Raw genomic sequence first — 12,945 nt, forward strand, 5'->3', positions numbered from 1 at the left:
AATGGGTTTTTCTTTTCTACTGCAATATTAGGCTGCAAATTTTCTGAACTTTTGTGCTCTGCTTCCCATTTAAAACAGAATGTTTTTAACAGTACCCAAGTCACCTCTTGAATGCTTTGCTGCTTAGAAATTTCTTCCACCAGATACCCTAAATCGTCTCTCTCAAGTTCAAAGTTCCACAAATCTCGAGGGCAGGGGCAAAATGTTGCCAGTCTGTTTGCTAAAACATAACAGGAGTCACCTTTGCTCCAGTTCCCAACAAGTTCCTCATCTGCCCACTCTGAGACCACCTCAGCTTGGACCTTATTGTTCATATCACTATGAGTATTTTTGTCAAAGCCATTCAGCAAGTCTCTAGCAAGTTCCAAACTTTGTCACATTTTCCTGTCTTCTTCTGAGCCCTCCAAACTGTTCCAAAGTCTGCCTGTTACCCAATTTCAAAGTCACTTCCACATTTTCAGGTATCTTTTAAGCAACACCCCACTCTCAGTACCAATTTACTGGATTAGGCCATTTTTATGCTGCTGATAAAGACATACCTGAGACTAGGAAGAAAAATAGGTTTAATTGGACTTATAGTTCCATGTGGCTGCGGAGGTCTCAGAATCATGACGGGAAGCGAAAGGCACTTCTTACATGGTGGCGGCAAGAGAAAATGAGGAGGAAGCAAAAATGGAAACCCCTGATAAACCCATCAGATCTCCTGAGACTTATTCACTACCATGAGAATAGCATGGGAAAGACCATCCCCCATGATTCGATTACCTGCCCCTGGGTCCCTCCCACAACATGTGGGAATTCAAATACAATTCAAGCTGAGATTTGAATGGGGACACAGCAAAACCATATCAGAGGGACATGATCTGATTTATAATTTTTGAGGATTGCTGTGACTGCTATTTGGAAAATAGATGTCAGGGGGCCAGGGTAAAAGCAGAGAGAGCAGGTGGGAGACTGTGAGCCACACTGGTAGTGGCTTAGACCAGAGGCAGCAGTGGGACTGTGAGTGTATTTGGATTTGCCCACAGTTGAGATGTGGGAGGTGACAGTGTTTTGGCCTTGTCACTTAAGGAGCAGCTGGGGAGCCCAGGGAGGAGTGGCTTAGTGGAGAACTGAGGAGTTCTGGGTGCATGGGTTTGAGCCATTCACCAGATGGCCAAGGTGTCACATGGAACTTAGGGGAGATGCTGGGCTGGGAGTTGTCAACGTATCAATGTAATTCAATGACAGGGGACTCACAGAGATCACGAGGGAGCATGTCCAGGAGGAGGAAGTGACAAACTGGGTCAAATGCGGCCCACGGGGCAAGCAAGGTGAGAAAGGAAAATCAGTCAGATGCTGGGGTCCGGTGCTCTGATTTAGCCACGTGGAGATCACCAGGAAGGCCTGTGTAGAGACAATGCAGGAAGAGGAGCCAAAGATGGCCACCATGGACATCGCTTTCAAGGATTTCCCTATATCCTTGGGGAAGCAGGAAGATGGGTGATGGCCCAGAGCTGATGGAAGTGTTACAGTTGAGACAGACAAGCTGGCAATGCTGGAGAGTAGGGAGCATCTCTTAGGAGGTGAGAAGGGATGGATCCTAGTGCACAGGTGGAAGGCTCTATCCTCTAGACAAGGGTGCAGCCATAATCACAGGGGAAGGTGGAAGAGGAGGCACAGGCAGGCAGGTAGGGAGATGATGTGGAGGTGGGAGCCATTGGAGGTTCTCTCTTTATTGAGTCTATTTTCTCGTTGGAATAGGAAGCAAGGCAGCAACTATAAGGCAGGCTGGGGGAGAAGGATTTGGGGGTTTAAGGAGAAAGGAGGAGGCATGTTGCTGTCATTGTCTGGGGGCAGGGCAGCACTGCACGGGGCCACGGGCCTGGGCTCCAGGACAAGTCACGCAGTCTCTTCCTGTGTGTCTATCTCTTCGTCTGTGAAATGGCAATAGTTACAGAATGTACCTCACAGAGTTGTTTAAAAAATACTTGATAATAACATGCTTAGAATACTGCCTGCAACATATAACTATTATATACGCTTTTACTGAGATAAAAAATAAAATAAATAAGTCAGGCAGAGTGATGGACTTGGAAACGGAGTGGGTTTTTAGGACTGCCTCCAGGGCCCACCGGAGCTGAGTGGTTTCTGAGTGAGACCAGAAAGCATGTGTGTTTCTCTCTGGCTGTGCTCAGCCGCCTGGGTGCAGGAGCAGGGGGTTGGGGGTGGCTGAGTTTAAGTAGAGTGGGGTTTCTCCTCTGTGAGTACAATAACTAGTACGAGGATGTGGGGAGGGTGGATGGCAGGCTGGATCATGAAGTCTGGGCTGGGAGGAGGGGAGATGTGTAAGGTGAGTGAGAGGCAGACATGAAAGGCTGGCGTCAATGAAAATATTGGAGTTGGGAGAAAAGGAAAGTGGTGGTCAGAAAGGGCGTGTTTGGAATGGAGGTTCTGGAGGAGCTTGTTATCGTAGTGACAAGGGCAAGAGTATGCAGGTGGGAAAGGGAAGCTGAAAAAGGGGCAGGCAAGGTCTCTGGAGGTGGAAGGACTGAGGTGCCAGAGCGTGCAACCGACTCTCTAGAAACACACTGAAATCCCCCAGCAGGAGAAAGGGGCCATGAGCCAGAGCTAAGTCTTCCGGTGTAATCTGATGACAGGAACTTCAATACAGTCATGCATCCATATGTCCCTGGCAATTTTATCATGGTGCAAACATCATATAGTTAGACCTAGATAGGGTAGCCCACTACACACCTAGGCTATATGGGATAGACAGCCTATTGCTCCTAGACTACAGACTTGTACAGCACAGTGCTGAATGCTGTAGCCAACTGTAACACAATGGTAAGTATTTGTGCATTTAAACAAATCTAGGGCCGGGTGCGGTGGCTCACACCTGTAATCCCAGCACTTTGGGAGGCCAAGGCAGGTGGATCACGAGGTCAGGAGATCGAGACCATCCTGGCCAACATGGTGAAAACCCGTTTCTACTAAAAATACAAAAAACTAGCTGGGCGTGGTGGCGGGCACCTGTAGTCCCAGCTACTCTGGAGGCTGAGGCAGGAGAATGGCGTGAACCCGGGAGGCGGAGCTTGCAGTGAGCCGAGATCGCGCCACTGCACTCCAGCCTGGGCAACAGAGTGAGACTCCGTCTCAAAAAAAAAAAATCTAAACATAGAAATAGTATAGTAAAAATACTATAGTAAAAATAAAATGTAAAAGAAAAAAATGGCACATCTGTGTAGGGCATTTAGCATGAACAGAGCTTGCAGGACTGGAAGTGGCTCTGGGTGTCAGTGAGTGAGTGGGGAGTGAATGTGAAGGCCAGGGACATTACCATACTTAACTATAAACTTTATAAAAACTGTACATTTAGGCTACGCTAAATTTATTTTTTTAAGTAACTGTGCTACGACGTTACAATGGCTATTTTCACCAAATTTCATGCGCGTCCCTGTGAAGAGACCACCAAACAGGCTTTGTATGAGCAACATGGCTGTTTATTTCACCTGGGTGCAGGCAGGCTGAGTCCAAAAAGAGAGTCAGTGAAGGGAGATAAGGGTGGGGCCGTTTTATAGGATTTGGGTAGGTAAAGGAAAATTACAGTCAAAGGGGGTTGTTCTCTGGCGGGTAGCAGTGGGGGTCGCAAGGTGCTCAGTGGGCAGGAGTGGGGGTCGCAAGGTGCTCACTGGGGGTGCTTTTTGAGCCAGGATGAACCAGGAAAAGGACTTTCACAAGGTAATGTCATCTGTTAAGGCAAGGACCAGCCATTTACACTTCTTTTGTGGTGGAATGTCATCAGTTAAGGTGGGGCAGGGCATATTCACTTCTTTTGTGATTCTTCAGTTACTTCAGGCCATCTGGGCGTATAGGTGCAAGTCACAGGGGATGTGATGGCTTGGCTTGGGCTCAGAGGCCTGACATTCCTGCCTTCTTATATTAATAAGAAAAATAAAATAGTGTCGAAGTGTTGGGGCGGCGAAAATTTTTGGGGGGTGGTATGGAGAGAGAATGGGCAATGTTTCTCAGGGCTGCTTCAAGTGGGATTAGGGGCGGCGTGGAAACCTAGAGTGGGAGAGATTAAGCTGAAGGGAGGTCTTGTGGTAAGGGGTGATATTGTGGGGATGTTAGAAGAAACATTTGTTGTATAGAATGATTGGTGATGGCCTGGATACGGTTTTGTATGAATTGAAAAACTAAATGGAATAAGAGAAGGAGAAAAACAGGTATAAAAGGACTAAGAATTGGGAGGACTTAGGACATCTAATTAGAGAGTGCCTAAGGAGATTCAGCATAGTCCTGCCAGCAAAGATTATTTATTTACTTTAAGAGTTAAGAGTGGCAGTTTGGGGATAGCACCAGGAGATATCAGCTGTGATGGCTTGGAGAAACAGTGTAAACCAGCATTGTAAACAAGAGCAGGGCATGTATGAGTAGTTGAGAACGGTGAATAGGAGTATGACTAGACAGAAGATAGTAGGGATGACAAGTTTTCTGGGGCACAGTCCAAGTTGGTCAGGTGTCTGGAATGAGACTGGGGCCTAATAAAAAGGAGCATCTATACAGGAGCTTAAATGGGCTGTACCTTGTAGCATTCTGAGGACAGGTCTGACTTCTGAGAAGGGAAAGTGGTAAAAGTATTGTCCAGTCCTTTGTAAGTTGGTGGCTGAGCTTGGTGAGGTGTGTTTTTAAAAGACCTTCAGTCCATTCTACTTTTCTTGAAGACGGAGAACCGTAAGGGATATAAAGGTTTCACTGAATACTAAGAGCCTGAAAAAATGCTTGGCTGATTTGACTAATAAAGGCTCATCTGTTATCAGACTGTATTGAGGTGGGAAGGCTAAACGGAGGAATTATGTCTGACAGAAGGGAAGAAATGACTGCGGTGGCCTTCTCAGACCCTGTAGGAAAGGCCAGTACTTATCCAGTAACTAAAATACCTCCAGACTAAGAGGTATTTTAGTTATCTGACTGAGGCATGTTGAGTAAAGCTAATTTGCCAGTCCTGGGTGGGGGCAAATCTTCGAGCTTGATGTGTAGGGAAGGGAGGGGGCCTGAATAATCCCTGAGGAGTAGTAGAATAGCAGATGGAACACTGAGAAGTTATTTCCTTGAGGATAGATTTCCACGATGGAAAGGAAATGAGAGGTTCTAAGAGGCGGGCTAGTGGCTTGTACTATAGCATAACCTGCCTTTGCTGGTATGTGGTGATTAGGTCTGGTGGAACTGCCATCAATACATCAAGCGTGATCAGGGTGAGGAACAGGAAAGAAGGAAATATGGGGAAATGGGGTGAATATCAGGTGGATCAGAGAGATACAGTCGTGGGGGTCAGTTGTGGTATCAGGAATAATGTGGGAGGCCAGATTGAAGTCTGGGCCAGGAACAACGGTAATTGTGGGAGACTCAACAAAGAGTGAGTACAGCTGAAGGAGCTGGGAAGCAGAAAGTGTATGTGTCAGGTATGAGGAAGAAAATAGATTTTGGAAGTTATGAGAACTGTAGAGAGTGAGTTGAGCATAGTTTGTGATTTCGAGGGCCTCTAAAAGTATTAAGGCAGCGGCAGCCGCTGCACGCAGACATGAGGGCTAGGCTAAAACAGTAAGGTCAAGTTGTTTGGACAGAAAGGCTACAGGGTGTGGTCCTGGCTCTTGTGTAAGAATTCTGACCACGCTAACCATGCCTAGGAAGGAAAGGAGTTGTTGTTTTGTAGAAGGTGCTGGGGTTTGAGAGATCAGTCGGACACGATTGGCAGGGAGGGCACGTGTGTTTTTATGAGAATTATGCCGAGATAGGTAACAGATGAGGAAGAAATTTGGGCTTGATTGAAGTAATGGGGGCTGTCTGTGAAGCTTTGCAGCAGTACAGCCTAGGTAATTTGCTGAGCTTGATGGGTGTCAGAGTCAGTCCAAGTGAAAGTGAAGAGAGGCTGGGATTAAGGGTGCAAAGGAATAGTAAAGAAAGCATGTTTGAGATCTAGAACAGAATAATGGGTTATAGAGGCAGGTGTTGAGGATAGGAGAGTATATGGGTTTGGCACCACAGGGTGGATAGGCAAAACAATTTGGTTGATAAGGCGCAGATCCTGAACTAATTGTAATGCTTGTCTGGTTTTAGGACAGGTAAAATGGGGGAATTGTAAGGAGAGTTTATAGGCTTTAAAAGGCCATGCTCTAGCAGGCAAGTGATAACAGGCTTTAATCTTTTTAAAGCATGCTGCGGGATGGGATATTGGCATTGAGTGGGGTAAGGGTGATTAGGTTTTAATGAGATGGTAAGGGGTGTATGATCAGTCGCCAAGGAGGGAGTAGAGGTATCTTATACTTGTGGGTTAAGGTCGGGGGATACAAGAGGAGGACGCAAAGGAGGCTTTGGATTGGGAAGAAGGGCGGCAATGAGATATAGCTGTAGTCCAGGAACAGTCAGGGAAGCAGATAATTTAGTTAAAGTGTCTCAGCCTAATAAGGGAACTGGGCAGGTGGGGATAACTAAAAGGGAGTGCATAAAGGAGTATTGTCTAAGTTGGCACCAGAGTTGGGGAGTTTTAAGAGATTTAGAAGCCTGGCCGTCAATACCCACAACAGTTATGGAGGCAAGGGAAACAGGCCCTTGAAAAGAAGGTAATGTGCAGTGGGTAGCCTCCGTATTGATTAAGAAGGGGACGGGCTTACCTTCCACTGTGAGAGTTATCTGAAGCTCGGCGTCCGTGATGGTCTGGGGGCTTCCGAGATGATCGGGCAGTGTCAGTCTTCAGCCACTAAGCCGAGAAGATCTGGAAAGGAGTCAGTCAGAGAGCCTTGGGCCAGAGTTCCAGGGGCTCTGGGAGTGGCTGCCAGGTGAGTTGAACAGTCCGATCTTCAGTGGGGTCCCGCACAGATGGGACGCGGCTTAGGAGGAATCCTGGGCTGCGGGCATTCCTTGGCCCAGTGGCCAGATTTCCGGCATATGTAGCAAGCTCCTGGGGGAGGAGGTTCTGGAGGAACACCTGGCCGCTGCGGTTCAGGCGTTTGGAAGTTCTTGTGTGCTGGAGATGTGGCTGGGGTTTGTCTCACAGTGGAGGCAAGGAATTGCAACTTTTTTCTATTATTGTACACCTTGAAGGCGAGGTTATTTAAATCCTGTTGCGGGGTTTGAGGGCCAGAATTTAATTTTTGGAGTTTTACTTAATGTCGGGAGCAGATTGGGTAATAAAATGTATTTTGAGAATAAGACGGCCTTTTGACTTTTTAGGGTCTAGGGCTGTAAAGTGTCTCAGGGTTGCTGCCAAACAAGTCATGAACTGGGCTGGATTTTTATATTTGATGAAAAAGAGCCTAAACGCTATTTGATTTGGGATAAAGAAAAAGGAGCATTAACCTTGACTATGTCTTTGGCTCCAGCCACCTTTTTAAGAGTAACTTGCTGGGCAGGTGGGGGAGGGCTAGTCACTGAACGAAACTGTAAGTCGGACCAGGTGTGAGGAGGAGAGGTGATAAAAGGATTATAGGGTGGAGGAGCGGAGGCTGAGAAAGAATTGGGACCTAGCTCGGCCTGGCGATGAGCAGCCTGGGAAGGAGGGGAAAGGTCAGATGGGTCTGTAGAAAAGGAAGACTGGAAAGACTCAGCGACGCTTGGGGTTGGGACTGAGGGGACAGGCGGGAGGGAAAGAAGGAGGATCTGGGAGGAATTGCATTGGGAACAGAGGCTACGGAGGGAACGAAGTGTGAAAAATGCCTGGATATAAGGCACCTCAGACCATTTGCCCATTTTTCGACAAAAATTATTTAGGTCTTGTAGGATGGAGAAATCGAAAGTGCCGTTTTCTGGCCATTTAGGGCCATTGTCGAGTTTGTATTGGGGCCAAGTGGTGTTGCAGAAGAAAATAAGGCGTTTAGGTTTTAGGTCAGGTGTGAGTTGAAGAGGTTTTAAGTTCTTAAGGACACAGGCTAAAGGAGAAGAAGGAGGAATGGAGGGTGGAAGGTTGCCCATAGTGAAGGAGGCAAACCCTGAGAAAAGAGAGTGTAGAGACACGGAGGAGGGGAGTGGGGTTCTTGCCCTCCAGAAAAGCAGAGAGGGGGTTGGGACACGGAAATAAGGGATTGGGGCACAGAGATAAGAGGTCAGAGTGCGGAAATAAGGGATTGGGGCACAGAGATAAGAGGTTGGGGTGCAGAAATAAGTGATTGGGGGGTTCTTGCCCCCTAGGAAAGCGGGACTTGCCACTAAGGGTGAAGGAGAAGGGGTTGAGGGGTACTTGCCCCTGCCCCAGGAAAGCGGGACTTGCCGCTAAGGGTGAAGGACCAAGGCAGGTGTCCCTGCATGGTCTGACACCCTTGAAACGTGAGTGTATAATCAGAGAGGTGTCCCTGCAATGATTAAACACCAAGGGAAGGCTGCCTTCCCAGTCCGTGACCGGCGCCAGAGTTTGGGTTCACGGATAAAACATGTCTCTTTTGTCTCTACCAGAAAATGAAAGGAATTGAAATCAAGAGAAGGGAGAAATTGAAGTGTGGCGCCAAGATTGAAAGGAGAAAGAGGTTGAGGGATAGTGAGGGAGGTTGGAGAAGAGAGTAAAAAGAGGCCGCTTACCGGATTTGAAATGGGTGAGATGTTTCTTGGGCTGGTCAGTCTGAGGACCTGAGGTCATAGGTGGATCTTTCTCATGGAGCAAAGAGCAGGAGGACAGGGGATTGATCTCCCAAGGGAGGTCCCCTGATCCGAGTCACGGCACCAAATTTCACCAAATTTCATGCGCATCCATGTGAAGAGACCACCAAATAGGCTTTGTGTGAGCAACATGGCTGATTATTTCACCTGGGTGCAGGCGGGCTGAGTCCAAAAAGAGAGTCAGCGAAGGGAGATAAGGGTAGGGCCGTTTTATAGGATTTAGGTAGGTAAAGGAAAATTATAGTCAAAGGGGGTTTGTTCTCTGGCGGGTAGGAGTGGGGGTCGCAAGGTGCTCAGTGGGCAGGAGTGGGGTCGCAAGGTGCTCACTGGGGGTGCTTTTTGAGCCAGGATGAACCAGGAAAAGGACTTTCACAAGGTAATGTCATCAGTTAAGGCAAGGACCGGCCATTTACACTTCTTTTGTGGTGGAATGTCATCAGTTAAGGTGGGGCAGGGCATATTCACTTCTTTTGTGATTCTTCAGTTACTTCAGGCCATCTGGGCATATATGTGCAAGTCACAGGGGATGCGATGGCTTGGCTTGGGCTCAGAGGCCTGACAGCTATGACGTCCCTAAGCAAGGTGACAGGAGTTTCTCAGCTCTGTTTTAATCTTATGGAACCACTGTCATGTATGTGGTCTGTCCTTGCCTGAAACATTGCTGTGTGGCGCATGACTGCGTTTATGGAGGAGAGAAGGACAATGATCCAGAGATTGGGGTACTGAGAGCAAGGAGACCCTACCCCTCTCAGGCGGGGGGAAAGGACTGCAGGGACGGCAGCAGTGTCCTTGGGGGACAGGGGCCTTCCAGTCAAGGCCAGAAAGGGACCGAAACGCTGCCAGAGGCTGTTGAAAAGCAGGGGGTTGCTGGTGCTGGAGCAGGATTTGGAGGACGCAGTGAAGTTTCAGGAAGGGAGGAAGGAAGGAATAGGGAGAGAGGGACAGGACCAGAGAACCAGGCCTCTCCCAGGAAGCTTCCGGCCACTCTGGAGCAGCAGCCTTGCCCAGCTAGACCAGCAGAGGGCGCCAGGTACCTGTCATCGGAGCCCACGGCCTGCCCACTGCCCAGGCCCGGCCCAGCCCATAAGCTGCTGGCACCTGCTCTCACCCCTGAGCTGAATCAGCCCCCGCCTCATCCTCAGAGTCCACAGGGAGGCAGATGAGAGCACAGGCGACTGTGACAGGAGGCAAGAGGAGCCAAGTCTCACAGAAGGGACAGGCTAGGTGCTGCGGGAACTCAGTCAGATGGGCACTGAATCCGGGCAGGCTTCCTGGAGGAGGCAGCTCGGGATCTGTGGTCTGGTTATAATGGTGGTAGGAAGCAGTGCATGGCCCAGCTGGAGACACTGAGATGGGAGGCTGGTTTTTAACGCCTCTCGAGGCCAAGGCATGGCCCCCTCCTGAGGGTAGGGGACCCTGGGAGATTCTGAACAAAAGAGGGTCATGACCAGCGTGCCGGCCTCAAAAATGCTTTCCTCTCCACCTGCTCAAGAATGGCTCTGGGCCCAATGCAAATCACCAGTCTCCACCCTCTCCTCTCCTCCCCTCTCTTCCCAGGAAGCCCCTTGTCTGCCACTTCATGGAGAAAAGGAAGCCACTGGGGTCTTCCTGGCACCTCCCACAGGCAGCCCCTTTCCACCCTGTATGTCCCCACTCCCTGCCGGCTTAAAGGGAAGAGATGTTGCTGTTCTCTGACATGTCTGCCTGGCTCTCTCTGTCTCTCTTTTGTACACATCAAGGCTTACTCACCCTTTTTCCTGCCAGCCTCTCAGCACACTCAGATCTCTTCCACCCTAAAAAAACAAAATGCAGACCGGGCACGGTGGCTCACACCTGTAACCCTAACACGTTGGGAGGCTGAGGCAGGTGGATCACCTGAAGTCAGGAGTTCAAGACCAGCCTGACCAACATGGAGAAACCCTGTCTCTACTAAAAACACAAAATTAGCCGGGTGTGGTGGCGCATGCCTGTAATCCCAGCTACTCGGGAGGCTGAGGCAGGAGAATCGCTTGAACCTGGGAGGCGGAGGTTGCGGTGAGCTGAGATCGCGCCATTGCACTTCATCCTGGGTGACGAGACGGAGACTCCATCTCAAAAAGAAAAAACATGCAAACAGAACAAAACCTCCCTTGATCACCTTCCATGTTACGGACATTGGGGTACAGCAGTGAACAAGATAGACAAAATCCCTTTTCTCATGCAGCCCTCATAGTTGAGTGAAACAGGTAATAAATTAATGTTCAGCCTATAAGTTGGTGATAAGAGCACTAGAGAACGATGAAAAGAGAAGGATAAAATGTGTCAGTGGGGATGGGGGATGGGCAAGCCAAACTTTTCAATAGGCTTGTCCAAGAGGGTCCAGCTTCTGCAGCTCTTCCTACAGCGCACTCCACCTCTGCCTCCACCCCAGACCCCTCCACAGTGCTCTGTCCAAGGCCACCTCAGTCCTGCTAGTGTTTCTCCAAGCATGGCCCAGGGGCCACCTGCATCAGAGTGGTGGAATGAGGCTGCGGCAACTCCTCCTACCCTCCCGCTTTGAGAATTGCAGATTCCTCTGCCTGGCCCAGAATCTCCAGGAACTGGGCCCAGGAATCTGCATTTCATAAACTCCTCAGGAGATACCAAAGCAGCCCTAAGTGTGGGAACCACAGATTTACTCCCTGAAAATGTAGCACTGCCTCAAGCAGTCCAGGTCGCCCAGCTCCACTCTGCAGCCATGGCTCATGCTATGCCTTCCTCCTGGAATGCCCTTCCCAGCATTCTTTGCCTGATAATTCTCATGACACCCACCCCAAGGGTCTCCTCCTCCAGGCAGCACTCCCTGAAGTTTCTGCCCTATGTTCCCCCTCTCCTCTTTGCCAGGGGAGTCCTCTATGTGACAATCTCTTCCGCTGGACCAGGAGCTCCTACAGCTGGGACCCCCTTTAGTCCAATTCGCTTTGGTCTGGAGAGAGTGGTTTTAGAGCCCACCTACCACTTAGGAGCATCGCTCTGGTGGGTGTGGTGGGGTCCAGCCTGGAGACAGTACCCCGTGAGGGGCCATGTGATAATGAGCACAGGCTGGAGGGGTGGTGACAGTGGCTATGATGGGGAGGGAAGAAAGGGGGAAGGGGACGTTGTGGAGGCAGAAAGCTAGGCCTTGGCAGCAGATGGGACACGACCCAGGCGGGGATCCAGAACATGAGTTCTAATCCCAGCTCTGCTACAAATTCACGGTGTGACCCTGGGCAACAACTTGCCCCTTTCTGAGCCTCAGTTCACTCATCAGCAGAACAGTGGCAATCACTCTCCCCTCACTGAGGAGATGCGAAGTCCAACCAGATAGCACATCTAAAACTGCTTTAGAAAGTCCTGACATGAGGCAAGCATGGAGGAGGAGGAAGGATGGGATTTGAGTGGTCAGATGGCAGCCCCACTCCTCCACACAAACACCCAACTGGGTCACCCAGACTGGCCATTTGGATCCAAAGGACCCCAAGGGCATGCACCCGATTTGCATCAGTGCTCTGAGGTCCAGGGTGAAAGGAAAGAATCCCCAGCAGCCCGGGCCCCAGGGCAAGTGGAGGTGGGGACTGGGAGGAATGTGCCTTCAGCTGCTTCGGGGGCCCCTAGCCCTCACCCCTAGGCCAAAATATTTCCATCACCTCCTCATCAGGGTGTTAATGGTGCAGAGAAGTCAGCCATCTCAGCCAGGGAGGAAGGTCAGATCTCCAAAACCCAGCCCAGCAACAACCACTGAGGTCCCCACGAGGTCCCCAGGCCTGGAATCATTCCTGTGAGGCAGGCAGGCAGGACTGCCACCCCATGCTAGGGGGTAGAAAACTGAGGCTGGGGAAAGCCTTATAGGGAATCAGGGCCAGGGTCTAGATCCACAACCACAGGCAGGGAAGAACGAAGTTCCTCCCCGGGAAGAGGTAGGGAGGCATTGACTGGCACCCTGTTATTGAGATGAGAAACCCCAGGCTTGGGCAGATGACTTGAACTTCAGGATGCAGAAGGCAATGCTCAGAGCTGTCCAAAGAATGGGCAGGAACATGTCTGAAAGACGTTACACTTCTAAATGGAAAGAGAGAGAGAGAGAGAGAAAGCTAAAAATCAGACAGGATTTTTGCTTCCTGTGTTTTCGATCTCTGTTGTTAGATGCATATGTGTTTATAATTGTTATATATTCCTAATGGATTAACCTTTTATCATTAAAAAAAAATAGCCTTTCCTGGCCGGGGGCAGTGGCTCACACCTGTAACCTCAGCACTTTGGGACGCCAAGGCAGGTAGATCACTTGAGGTCAGGAGTTCGAGACCAACCTGGCCAACATGG

Source organism: Gorilla gorilla, chromosome 1 (assembly GCF_029281585.2).
Source record: "Gorilla gorilla gorilla isolate KB3781 chromosome 1, NHGRI_mGorGor1-v2.1_pri, whole genome shotgun sequence".
NCBI lineage: Eukaryota > Metazoa > Chordata > Mammalia > Primates > Hominidae > Gorilla > Gorilla gorilla.